General features: G+C 40.8%; 1 protein-coding gene across 1 annotated transcript in view; it reads left to right on the forward strand.

Moving 5' to 3' along the window:
- The window catches only part of LOC147703534 (extracellular calcium-sensing receptor-like), a 401,340-nt gene that overhangs the window by 92,431 nt on the left and 295,531 nt on the right, over positions 1-13,378 (forward strand). The window lies entirely within an intron of this gene.

A 13,378-nucleotide genomic window follows, 5' to 3' on the forward strand; every position in this document is an offset into this window, starting at 1 on the left:
GAGGGGCACCTATGGTACTTCCAGGCTGCCATTCGGTAGCCTCGCACCCATGAGGTCCCTACTGGATGGAGGAAGAAAGTGAGCTTTTGTACTCACAAACGTACAAGTACATACAACTTAGACTTAGAGTTTCCCATTGGAACCTTAAATTTGTTTAACTTTTCTGATGGCGACTCAATTTGAACCCTTGCATAGGTGTCCCTTTAGGATGTTGACTTATAAAAAATTGTTCTAGTAGCAATAACTTTAGCCAGAGGGGTGAGTGAGTTACAGGCTCAAAGTCCCTTCCTCTAGTTATATCTGTTAACCTGGAAAAGTTGGTGTTGAGAACCAGTGCTGCTTTCCTACCTAAGGTGCCATTAAAATGAGTGCATCACATTTCCAACCTTTTATCCCCTCCCCTTCCCACGAAGGCGGAAGAGCGGTTGCTTAGGATAGATTCTAGACAGGTGGTAAGCTACTACTTGAATCGCACTAAGGACGCACAACTGGATGACCAGCTCTTTGTGGGGTACTGTGGTACCAAGAGGGGCAAAGCTGTGCAAAAAAGAACCCTCTCAAAGAGCACTATACTCTGCATTAAGACCTGCTATGTCCTGCTGAAGAAATAACCTCTAAAAGGGATCAGGGCCCATTCCACCAGGGCCAAAGCTTCCACTTCTGTTCTTGCAATGAGAGTACCAATTGCAGATACATGCAAGACAGCTAATTGGGCATCTCTGCAGATGTTCTCCAAGCATTACGGTCATCCAAGCATTACTGTCTGGATTCGGAGGTGTCCAGAGACATTCACTTGATCAGTCTGTATTGCAGAAATTCCTAATGTAACCATCCATCTACCATTGCCTTGTTTGGGGCATGGCCCTGGAATTTATTCTACAGTGGAGGAACTTGGAGGTTGAATTATCCATCAGAAGGAAACGTTACTTGCCTGTGGTAAGGATATTTCTGGTGGATACTCTAGACACAGATTCCTCACCCACATGCCCATCTCCCTGGAAGGAGTGAAGCACATTCAGATCCCTTTGCCCCGTTCAATGGTTCTGCTCGCAGTGCAAGTCTTGTATGTACTTGTACGTTTGTGAGCACAAAAGCTTCCTCCATCTAATGAAAGATTTTCACAGTTCCCTCCTATATCAAGTCACAAATTTTAGAGATGCCAATAAAATCCCAACATGCATATGTAATTTCAGCTTATTTATTTCCTTGAACATGGTCCCCTTCCATAGAGGTGTCTCCAGGGTGACCCTCTGTCCACCCCAAGCAGGCAGTTGCACACTAACAGGACCCTGGAACAGTTTTAATGGAGGCAGCGAGCACTGGCGCCCCTTCTCCCCTTTAAGGTAGTGCATCCGGCTAGGCGCCACCATACTACTCCTATCCAACATCATGGCTGGGTCTTTGGCGGGTGCTTACACCCAGTCATTCGCTACTTACATTTGTGTTCCCCAACTGTATGCTCCGCGGGTGCAGCAGGGCCAGCCTGTCATTATGCAAAGATGTACACAGGGTTGGTTGTGCTATTTTTTATGCTGCCACATCGTCCCCTTAGTATGTAAATTACATTAAATAAATAGAAGATAAGGTATTATGCTTTCTTGTCATTGTCAGTTGATTATCACTCCAATTCCTTGCCTAATTTTGGCCACTACACCACAAGTTTCCCTCTAGCTAGGATCTACATCATATCTTTGCTTCTCTCCTTTTCATCTCTTTCCTCCCTTTTCTCTCCTTGTGGGAATTATACACGTCCCCCTCTTCTCTTTTCTTTCCCCGCTTCTGTCACCCATAATCCTCCTCATGATGAGTATCGAGGATATAGCCTTTTAATGATGAGTTTGTCAGTGCCTGTCTGGGCCTCTCTCTTTCTCTTGCTTTCTGTCTATGTATATATATAAACATTGAAAAAATAACAAAGGTTAAAGTGACGATATAGATAGTTGAATATCTTAGTGAAAACATTAACATTTTTAGCTAAAAAAACATACAGAAAGTAACTATAGTTAGCAGGGCTAATTATATCTTGCGATGCTTACCATATACTGATTTTGACCTCACATTTTACATCACTCATGAAATGTTCTATGACATCATTTATGACATCACAGATGACATTTCAAATGAGCCCCCTCTAATCTAAGGGGAGAGGGTGCGCAGCTCCCCTATAGCCTCATTAGGCCCTGGAGACCCCTTCCCACAGGGCTGTACCTATTTTAAAAGAGGAGGGCGGCCATGTGGCCTCTCTCCCCGGGAGTTCTTGGATCCCGGGGACCCCATTCACCAGGGCCAGAGGTAGGTGTCTCAGTGTCCACCTGGGACACCCACATACCATATGTCAGGAGCCTCAGGGGAGCTCCAGGGTTCCCACAGCTCCAGAGGGAGCAGCTACCTATGCTTGCTCCCTCCATCAGTGCGGGCAGGTAAATAGGACACGAGTCTGCTCCTAGCCTACAAGAGCATCTTTAAATCTCCTGCCGGCTGGGAGCAGATTTGGGGGCCAATTCCGATGTCAGAGGGACCTGCGTCCGTCCGACATCAGTCAGGAACCATATCCGACCGACCTACTGTCGTCGGTTAAGGACCTGCAAGTACGATGTGACCGAACCCTGTGGGTCACATTGATGGGAGCATGCAGTCCGAACAGAATGCATGCTTGCATTGTGAAATGCAGGGGTGCAGTTCATCCCTGCACCCTGTGGCAGGCACCCCAATGTGCCTGCCACCGGATGCAGGTATCAACAGAGGGGCACCTATGGTACTTCCAGGCTGCCATTCTGTAGCCTCGCACCCATGAGGTCCCTACTGGATGGAGGAAGAATGTGAGCTTTTGTACTCACAAACGTACAAGTACATACAACTTAGACTTGCACTGCGACCCTCGGTTGGAAAGAGGCAGCGGGGGAGTACTGAAGGGTTTCTAGATGTCAGACGGGCTCTCCAAGCCTGTTGTAAGCCATCCAGAAATCCGAGTTGGATTCCTTTCCAACCGAGCCCATCGGAATGGCTCGGTCAGCAGGAATCCGACCGTCAAGTTCCGATGTGGGCAGGAGGCCTCCGACCGGTCGGAGTCCTTCTGTCCGACATCGGAATCGGCCCCTTAGTGTTTGCTCCAGTTTGACAGGAGATTTATAAATGCTCACATCAGATGGGAGAAAACACGTTTCTTTGCCCGTGCTATTGCAGGCAGGGAAACTAGTGTCTCGTGGGGGTGAGCTTCCAGGACACAGTCACTGAACAGGCCCCGTAAATGGGTCCCCCTCTCCTTTTACATTTACGTGACAGCCCTGGGACATGGAGTCCCCAGGGAAATTTTAAGGCTCAGGAGTGGAGTTGCATGCGTCCCAGCCCCTTTATTTTTTAATATGGCCTCGGGATGGGGGCCAGGGTGCTCTTTAGGCACAAGGAAGGGGGCAACATGGCTTCCCTCCCTTTTTATTTGGATTTCACCCCTGAGGGATGGGATACCCAGGGCGACATTAGGCTTGGAGAGGAGGGCCATTAGACCCTTCCCCTTAATTAGTACATTGGGCCCCTGTGAATGGGGTCACCGAGGCTGAAAACTCGGGAGGGTGGGCAGCATGCACCTCCCCTTTAAAAATACAACTAGCACCAGGGCACTACCCATGCCTTCTCCCCATATCTTTTTTTTTTAAATGGCGTACACCAATTTTTTCAGTTTTTGGTACTGATCCCGCTGGAGTGCCCCAGGATCGTGGCAAGAACCACAAGTTTATATATTTTTTTTGCCCCGGGCGAGTTCCCTACCCTGCCCCTTTATAATATACATTTTTTAACTTCACAACAGGGGACTAAGTCCCTGAGTAATGTAATGGCTGCCAGCATCATTTTTCTCAAGTTGCTAGCAGCCTACAAGAGCGCTCGGGATCTGACCCCTGGAAAATTGAATTGTGCCATGGGATAAAAAGCTCCCTGGGCCAATCAGAAGGATCTATTTTTTAAATTGGTTATGAGGGATTCTTGCAAGAGTCTGTTGGACTCAGCCATGCAGATATACATATATTTTCTTACCTTTATTTGTCAAAAATTATTCAACTGGTTCACACCAAGTTACAAAAAGCACAATCTGCGAACCAAGATCTAGCTTCCTGACAAAATTGGTATAATTCTGATCAGCTGTGTATACATTAGTGCTGCCTAAAAAAGTATATGGAAAAATGGAAAATAAATGGGGATTTTGTGTTTTGGGATCCCCCTTTTTTCTCAGTCCTCAGTCCGCGCTTGACGGATCACCCCACAACTTTGCAGACAGGAGCTGATGTGGAAAAGTTTGTGGAGATAAGTCAAACAGCTCCAAAGTTATTAGTAAACCAAAAAATGGCATGTCTATGGAAAAGGAAATCTAACTATAAGTTCCCAGTGGCCATTGCCACTGGGGTAATAATATGGATAATTACACACACACACACACACACACACATATATGTATATATATATATATATATATTTTTTTTTTAAACAAAGGCTCAGCATTCGGAAAAGCACACGACAGCAGATGAAGTTTTCTTCCTTTTATATGCATTTGAAGGTTACTTCCATCCTTCATTATTCCTGTAGCCAACGCGTTTCAGAGCTGTCTGCTCTTTCTTCCTGGGCAGTGGACTAGTGGCTAATGAGGCTTGCCCCATGCTTGTGCTGGCTTTAGTAGTCGCAGGTGTGCTTACTTAGTAGTCTCTGCACCCTTACAGTGTGTGCTGGGACATGTAGTTTGAATCCGCCACAATTTTCACCATTAGTGGGTTCCATAAGTCCATTAATTAGTTCAGGATCACAATGATTAAGTACACATCACTGTGATTTTAAAAGCACTCCAGTGTGCTCCGGATTAAAAGTTCACCTTCATGTGTCTTGCAATCTGCTGTGCCGTTTCCAGCTTGAAAAGTTCTTGCCGGCGGCCCCTCACTCCAGCGGTTCCCTCCTCCTCTCTTCAACAGGTGGTGCTCTCCCCACGACGAAGCTGTTGTGTGAAATTTATTTTAAACAAAGGCTCAGCATTCGGAAAAGCACACGACAGCAGATGAAGTTTTCTTCCTTTTATTTGCATTTGAAGGTTACTTCCATCCTTCATTATTCCTGTAGCCAACGCGTTTCAGAGCTGTCTGCTCTTTCTTCCTGGGCAGTGGACTAGTGGCTAATGAGGCTTGCCCCATGCTTGTGCTGGCTTTAGTAGTCGCAGGTGTGCTTACTTAGTAGTCTCTGCACCCTTACAGTGTGTGCTGGGACATGTAGTTTGAATCCGCCACAATTTTCACCATTAGTGGGTTCCATCAGTCCATTAATTAGTTCAGGATCACAATGATTAAGTACACATCACTGTGATTTTAAAAGCACTCCAGTGTTCTCCGGATTAAAAGTTCACCTTCATGTGTCTTGCAATCTGCTGTGCCGTTTCCAGCTTGAAAAGTTCTTGCCGGCGGCCCCTCACTCCAGCGGTTCCCTCCTCCTCTCTTCAACAGGAAAGAAAGAGCAGACAGCTCTGAAACGCGTTGGCTACAGGAATAATGAAGGATGGAAGTAACCTTCAAATGCAAATAAAAGGAAGAAAACTTCATCTGCTGTCGTGTGCTTTTCCGAATGCTGAGCCTTTGTTTAAAATATATATATATATATATATATACATATATATATATATATATATAAATATATATATAAATATATATATATATATATATATATATATATATATATATATATATATATATATATATATATATATTCACTGAATAAACCATAGGTTATAGACCATATACAGTTAGGGATTAGCATTTACAAAACCTTATTTTACTCGCACAAAACCATTGAAATTCCCATATATATTTAGTTGCACTTACTATATATCGCGCACCCGCAATCCACTGCTGATGATGTCACATATTACATCATTCATGACATGGTCAGTGACATCACTGATGACATTATCCAGTGACTGTATGTTTCGGTAAAGTTAAAATGTCTTACATATTGAAGAATGAGTGGATGTATAAGTGTCTGGATGAAAGATTTAGTAGGTGCATGACTGACTGTATGAGTGATTAAATGTGTCTCACTGAGTGCATGGGTTAGTGACTAAACTGTCTTAATTTGTGCATCATTATGTCTGTTGTTGTTTAAACTGCTGCATGTGTTGATCAGTAGCTATATGAGTAACTATATGGGTTATTGATTGGTTGCCCAAGTATTTGTATGGGAGACTGAGTGTGTGTGTGGGTGGCTGGGAGGTGTATGACTCTGTGCATAGATGTGTGAGCAGTTGATTCACTAGATGTATGGGTTCAAAAGTGCATGTGGAAACAGCTGTATGGGCGGTTGACTGTGTGCATGAGTGTATTGGTGAGTGAATGGATATCTCAGTGCTACATGTCAAAGTAAGTACATATGTAAAACACAGTACATGTGAGAGTTGACATATATAAATAACTGTGTATAAGAGCCAGTGAATGTGTGAGTGGCTGTATGGATCATTGTAAACTTGTATCAGTGATTGTATAAGAGAGTAAATATGTGTTAGAATATGTTTGAATAAGTAAGGTGTGTATAACTGTATAGTTGAGGAAATGGAGGTGTGATTGATTCTTTACATGACTAACTAGGTGTGTGAGTAACTCCATGGATGAGTGACAGTCTGTGAGTGTCTGTTTACACTGAGTGTATGTAAGGTTATATTAGAGTCTGCAGAGGTTCAACGTATTATCACATGAATGATATCATCAGTGATGTAATCAGTAATGTCAAATGAGATGTCATCAGTGATGTCATCAGTGATGTCATTTGAGATGTCATCAGTGATGTCATCAGTGATGTCATCAGTGATGTCACTGACCATGTCATGAATGATGTAATATGTGACATCATCAGCAGTGGATTGCGGGTGCGCGATATATAGTTAGTGCAACTAACTATATATGGGAATTTCAATGGTTTTGTGCGAGTAAAATAAGGTTTTGTAAATGCTAATCCCTAACTATATATGGTCTATAGCCTATGTTTTTTTCAGTGAATTTCAATGGTTTTTTAATAGCAAATATCAAAAGCTGTAAAATGTATTCTTCTTTTAATGCAAAAATATATTTGATATGTTTGTAATATAATTTTTTTATTTATATATATTTTTTTTATTATTTTTTTTGTTTCGCTGCCAGTCCACGAACCGGGCAGCTTCCCATTAGCTCAATTTGGTTCCGCGACCCGGTCCGTGAACCGGTAAACGTTCCGATAGCGCAACTACCGCGTTAGAAAACAACATCATGACACGTCGCGCAAGCGCGACGTATCGCGTTGCCGCGTAATGCGTCTTATGACGCGCCGCGTTAGCGCACCCGGAAGCGCTCCGGAACGCGAACCGAGGCGCGAAGCGCAGCGCCCCGGAAGCGTTCCGGGACGCGTAACGTAAGCATAACAGGTCATGTGACTTGTTCATAAAACTTTTCATTGGTTCATTTTACTTTTGGTTTCCTAATGATGTAAGGCTTGGTCATATGACCTAAAAATAACACTTTTCATTGGTTTAGAACATTTTTTTTCCCAAATGATGAAAGCCCCACCTTTTTTCCTCACTCTGACTTTCATTTTTATTGGAGAAAGACCTACTTTCATTGCTTAGAAATGGCTTCATTGATTGCTGCAGCTGGTGGACCCCCACCACCACCACAACCTCCTAGGAAGAGAGGACCACCTCCTCAGGTTATCCTACAACAAAGGAGGAAGAAGAGGAAGAGGAGCAAGTGACCAATAGGTTTTTACCTGAACAGCCAAGGAGGTCCCATGCCAAAGAAAGTTATATTTGGCAATTTGTTAAATTTCCCGAAGGACAAAAAAAGGTAAATGCCCGGTACGTTACCTGCCTGATCTGCCAAAATGAACTGTCCAGAGGGACATAAAATAAATATAGCTATGGGAATTATACCATGCATCGGCATATGGAAAGATGGCACCCTATAAACTATAGTGCTGCACAAATCCGTGACCTGCAGAATAACCCCCCACCTGTGGCCAGTACATCCAATCAAGAGGCAGTGACGGGACCAGAGGCGAGGGAGATGGTCCCAAATATACAGATGAACTTTGGGAACATGAAATTTACCTGTATTTTTTGCGGAAAATTAATTGCCTATGGAGAGAGGAGTATAACTCTAATCAATACAGTTTTTGAAAATCATCGATGTACAAAACGCCCCAGAAAATAAATTATCTTTTTTTTGTTGCTCCTGTTGAGCCCTTTATAATGAATCATTTTCTTCCCCCCCCCAAAAAAACAAAAAAAATATAAAACCGTTCAAAAAATACAAAAAAACTAAAAAATTGTTCAGAAAAATAATAAAAAAATATAAAACAACAAAAATAATAACAAAAAATTCTTTTCAGAACTACCTCCCATTTATAAGAAATTGCTAGAATGTTTAGCACTCTGGCAACATCTATTTCTTTTGATTCGCTTCCCGGTTCGCGCTCCGGTACGCGAACCGGGAAGCGAACTAAAAAAAAAAATGTTTTAAAAAAAAGAAGAGTAAGTAAACAGAGAGAAATGTTAAAAGAAAGACAAATAGAGGGAGTAACACAGAGATACTGTTTAAAGAGGGACTGAGAAAAGGAGTGGAAAGAGTAGTGTAAGTAAGTAATAGAAAAAGAAATGAGGGAAGTAGCAAAGGCAGGAAACTGAGGGTTAAAGAAATGAAGCAGTGGAACTAATAAAAGTTAAATGTGATAGAGATGTAACGTAAAGAGTACTAAACACTTACCTTATAATTGCTGTTAACTTAGTCACTTGTTATTTTTATACTTTTAATCTGTGTAAGAAAGAACAAAAATTTTAAAATTAATAGAAGGTAGTAAAAGATGAGTGAGCATGAGACAAGATGAATATATATTAAAAATCACAATTCAAAGTACAAAATTAATTATACATATTTAATGGTTTATTTTTGCTGTTCTCAGAATATATCAAATTTCACTGAAAACAGTGAGTTGAAGGTATTCATCATATAACAGCGGGGAAAAAAAAACACAATCAAAATGATAATGTTTAAAAAACCCATATAATATAATCAATCAGAAATCAGAACTCCTCAAAAGTAACTTACTTTCTATGACGTCAAAGGATCTCCTATGAACAGCTTATACTCTGTTTTGCTGTTATTATTTTCTGCCCGCCACTTTCTGAAAGATAAGCTCCATCGTTTTAAGAAAAATGAGACATACAAAGCAATTTAAAACAGCACACTAAATTACAACAACACCTAGAATCATTATTGTCCAGTTACCTACCCTAAATTCTCACTTCTGAAAATAAGTCAAAAGGCACCATTGCTTCATACTCAAATGGTAATCATTGCCAAAAGACCAGCCTTTTTTATATTTCAAATAAGCTGTGTAATATCCTGATGTTGTCAAAGGACCATCATAACATATAATAGCTGCAGTTACAAATGTTCTTCCTGAAATCGATGACTGTGCAGCCAAAACATTTTTAATTAGACTTGACAACTTATTTTCATCCAGTTTATGTAGTTGAAATTGTAAAATGACATTTCACCCATACGTTTCTATAAAAAATGTGGACAGCATTGCAGACTTACATTTCCTCTACTCCTTGTTTTGATCTGCTGCTTGAATTAGCTTATAAACACAAAGAGTTTTCGCTCTGTACTACACTTATCCACAAGGCCATATAGAGTAGAAGCCATTAGAACCTCTTGAAATTCCTCTGAACAAATCCCGAGATTCCTTCCCTAAAATTTTGGTTGTAAGAACACCAGGTAAGAATTTTGAAGGTGGAAAGGCAATCTTTTTTTGAAAGTTAAAACAGAATCATTGCAGAATGACCAGCCGTTTCCAGATTTTAAATAAGCTGTGTAATGTCCTGAAGTTGTTGAAGGACCGTCATGATATATATTTGCTGTAGTTACAAAAGTCCTTCCTGATATTGACAACTGCGAAGCCACAACATTTTTAATTAAAGTTGTCAATTTAGTTCCACAAGACCTACATCGTTGGAACATTAAAATGACATACTGGCCCTAACTTCGTATAATTAACGTGGACAGCATTGCAGACTTACATTGGCTACACTCCATGCTTTGATCGGCTGCTTTTACTAGCTTATTGAAGGATACTGATTTACTGTCAGGCAAAGTTAAATATATAAATCTTTCTGAGTCTACACTAGTAGTACTTGATAGCCTACAGTTCTCGCAATCATTCTGCCATTGATAAGAAAGGCCAAACAGATAATCTACATCTACACCTTCATCTTGCAATACATCAAGCATATACATTAAAAACACCTGACAATCCTGCTGAATATTTTAAGAGAATTGCGTTTGACCTGAACATTTGTCTAACAGATTACGAATTTCAGATACACTTTCTACTCTTGTTCTATCAGCGCTACATTTCTCTAACACAGAATTCAACAAACAGCATAAACTTTGTTCCGAATTGATCACAATCTGTTCTTTTAAAGTGTCTAGTGAAAAGACAACATTAACCACTACATTAGCATAGCAGTTGACACCAGAACTATTTTCAAATTGAAAACCAACAACATCTTCAAAAGAAGAATTCATTTTCTTTCTGCTTACAATTTTCGGTTCATCGACTTTTGGTCTTTTTGCTACAACCTCCCTACTATTACTGATATTTCTTCGTTTCCGCCCTACCACACGTTTTTCAAACAAAGGATATTGAGGCAAATGTGGCGCATACTCTCTTCTTAACCTATTGTATTCCTTAACACAATCTAGATCCGCACAAATGTTTGTGACATCACAGTCAATCAAGTACAATCCCGAAAAAGTTCTGACTTGTGACAATGCTACATAAGCCATACCCTCTTTGAACACAGAACTGCCAATCTTCACTAAAGCAGTGTCTACACTTAAACCTTGCGATTTATGGATTGTCCCCGTATATTCCAAGCAAACAGGAAACTGCTTACGGCGAACATATAAGTCTTTTACAAGCAAAAACCTAGCTGTGCAACAACCAATTAGCTGTACTTCCTCAATGCCATCAAATTTAATTTTTAAAAATTCAATTCCATCTCTATTTGTGTATTTCTCAAAATCAACAACATTACCCATTGATCCATTTACCAGACCTCTTTCAACATGTAAATTCCTTCTCAAAATGATACAGCAATTTAAGCACACATTCAGAGACTTTTCAAAACCAGCAGTTTTAGATATAGTCTTCTCTAATGAATCCAATTTAGATTTCAAATTCTCAGACAAAATAATTGTTGCTCCCATATGCTCTATTCTGTCAATAGCTTCCAGTTTCACAATCTCTTGGTTTTCTAAATTCAACATTTTGTTGTTGAAGGTGGAACATTCTGCAAGAGTTGGCATCAAACATATTCCAGATTTCTTCTCAGTAATTTTCTGAAAAATATCCTCTGGCAGAACGTCTTCTTCTGGATACAAATTTGACAGTAATCGTGCATGTAAAGCTTATTTCCCACGCTCGGTCACTTTCCCAATTCTAACATCTTGTAGAATATTCTTGTAATCTTCATCCTTCACCTGACGCATATTTTCACGCAGCTCAGCATAATTGAAGTTTAACCATATGTTAACGTTGTCAATGCTCCCTAGGCACTTCCTGGTATCTTCATGCGTAAGCAGTTTAAACACTGGTTGTCCTTTCACTGGTGTCAGCTGCAGAAGATCACCGAAAACAATGATGTGTTTGCCACCAAATAACACATCATACTCTGTTTTAAGAACTTCCTGCATTCTCAAATGCACAAAGGCAAGCATGACATTGGAAACCATGCTTACTTCGTCAATGATAAGAAGTTTCATCTTCTTCAGGACTCTAGATACTTCACAACAAGCATCTCCAGATAACTTGTGGTATTGTAATTTGTTATCATGCTCCACTGGCAGCATCAGTAGCCGATGCAAAGTAATACCTTTAATGTTATGTGCTGCCAGTCCAGTTGGAGCGGTGACAACACAAGACAGCGATGACTCAGTCCTTTTCTGCAGATAACATGAAATTGTTTTAATGAAGGAAACTTTTTCCATTTCCTGCTTCTCCACTCACGTACAGTCTGACAGGCTTCAACGACGTACATGAGCACTCTTTCTTCTCATGACTTAATCCATGCTCAATTTGTTTGGTAACTTCGTCATATATTTTCCTCTGCTCAACGTTGAGTTGTCTTTCCAAATCTTCTTAGTTAACCGCATCCTCCTGAGCATGTGCCATAGCTCTTTCCACTTCAATCATGGCAGTGGCAGCTTCATTTTCGATAACTGGTTCTCCTAGTGGATCCTGACTCAATGAAACAGATCTCTGACTGTCCTGAGAACTGTCTCTAGCAATCTCAGCTGCAATTGTTGCTTCCTGCTCGATTTCTGCATTCAACATTTATCGATATTTTGGAAAAACAGGAGATTCTATGGACTCCTTGGCTGCATTGAAAGAGTCTTCGTAACAGAGGAAATCTCCAAGCAGTTGCTCTTCTGCACGCCAAGGCTTGAAAAGTTGCAAAAGAGCTAAATAGAAAAACTCTTTTCTTTCTGGAGATTCGCAATTCAATTTTCGATGATTTACCAATTGACATTTTCTTTGCTTGACCAGACATCCCTCACTTCCAATTACAGCATACACTCCTTTATCAATATCTTCTTTGATGTTCCTCTTGAAAATTTAATTTTGTAGAACCTCATATAGACAAACATTCTCCAGGTGACTGCTTCTAGTTGGATAATATGCATCCAACATGTTGGTCTTCAAAATATCTGTACTGCTTGGCTCCTTCTCCGCCAAATACTCAATTTCCCGTACAGGTTTCAGAACTCGATTACGCGTTGCAGCAAGACCAAGACTCGCCCAAATGATACTCCTAGATTTGGCATAGAGACTTGCTGAAGATAACCGGTCAGAACATTCGTACGCTCCGATTTCTCGATGCGACAACATCTTCAGACTGAAACTGTACAACTTCTTACTGAGGCTTTTTTCATGGGAAATATCCTCCCACATATCCTTCAGTTCTGTCTTTTCTTTTTTTGTGATGTAAGACGTCACATACCGAGCCACAGCCATACAGTTGTCAGCCACAAACTGTATATCCATGTTAGCATTCCACATGGACAAAATCACTGGGTTGTAGTCGTTAATGTACTTAGACTCTTTGTTTCTTTTCAAATTGTATGTGTTTGTGGGTGATTTCCTCGTCACATTATGTCGCAGCGAAGACATCAAATTGTTCACTCTTCCTTTAGATATCACCAATCGTGGAAATGCAAAACGACATTTGGTGTAGTACTTGTCCTTGTTTCTGAATTTACGACGACAGTACTTTCCACAACGATGGCTTTGAAACCGTAAAACTTGTTCTCTTAGACTTTTA

This window comes from Lissotriton vulgaris, chromosome 7 (genome assembly GCF_964263255.1).
Source record: "Lissotriton vulgaris chromosome 7, aLisVul1.2, whole genome shotgun sequence".
Classification (NCBI taxonomy): domain Eukaryota; kingdom Metazoa; phylum Chordata; class Amphibia; order Caudata; family Salamandridae; genus Lissotriton; species Lissotriton vulgaris.